The sequence below is a fragment of the Phoca vitulina genome, unplaced genomic scaffold, assembly GCF_004348235.1.
Source record: "Phoca vitulina isolate PV1807 unplaced genomic scaffold, GSC_HSeal_1.0 scaffold49, whole genome shotgun sequence".
Taxonomy (NCBI): domain Eukaryota; kingdom Metazoa; phylum Chordata; class Mammalia; order Carnivora; family Phocidae; genus Phoca; species Phoca vitulina.
In genome coordinates, this window is record NW_022589752.1 from 5,475,816 (window position 1) to 5,476,134 (window position 319).

A 319-nucleotide genomic window follows, 5' to 3' on the forward strand; every position below is an offset into this window, starting at 1 on the left:
TTATGGTGGTTAACATATTTTTCAAAAAATACTATTGGATGTTTGGCAAAGGACACTGTAGTTCTATGGAAATTGCTTGTTCACAGACAGAAAATATGAAAACTGTTTATCTTTACCCTTCTGACTCACAATTACTTCTTGAATCATTCCACACGTTGTTTACACATTTACTTCAAAGCACTAGCCTCTTCTCCTCCAACCCTGAGAACACTGAGACTACCAAGAATTAGCTTCCTTGTTTTTTTCCCCATTTTCCTCAAAAAGGAAAGCACAGAACTTCTATCATTGTCAGTTTTACTTCAGTTGGATTGGGGCCATA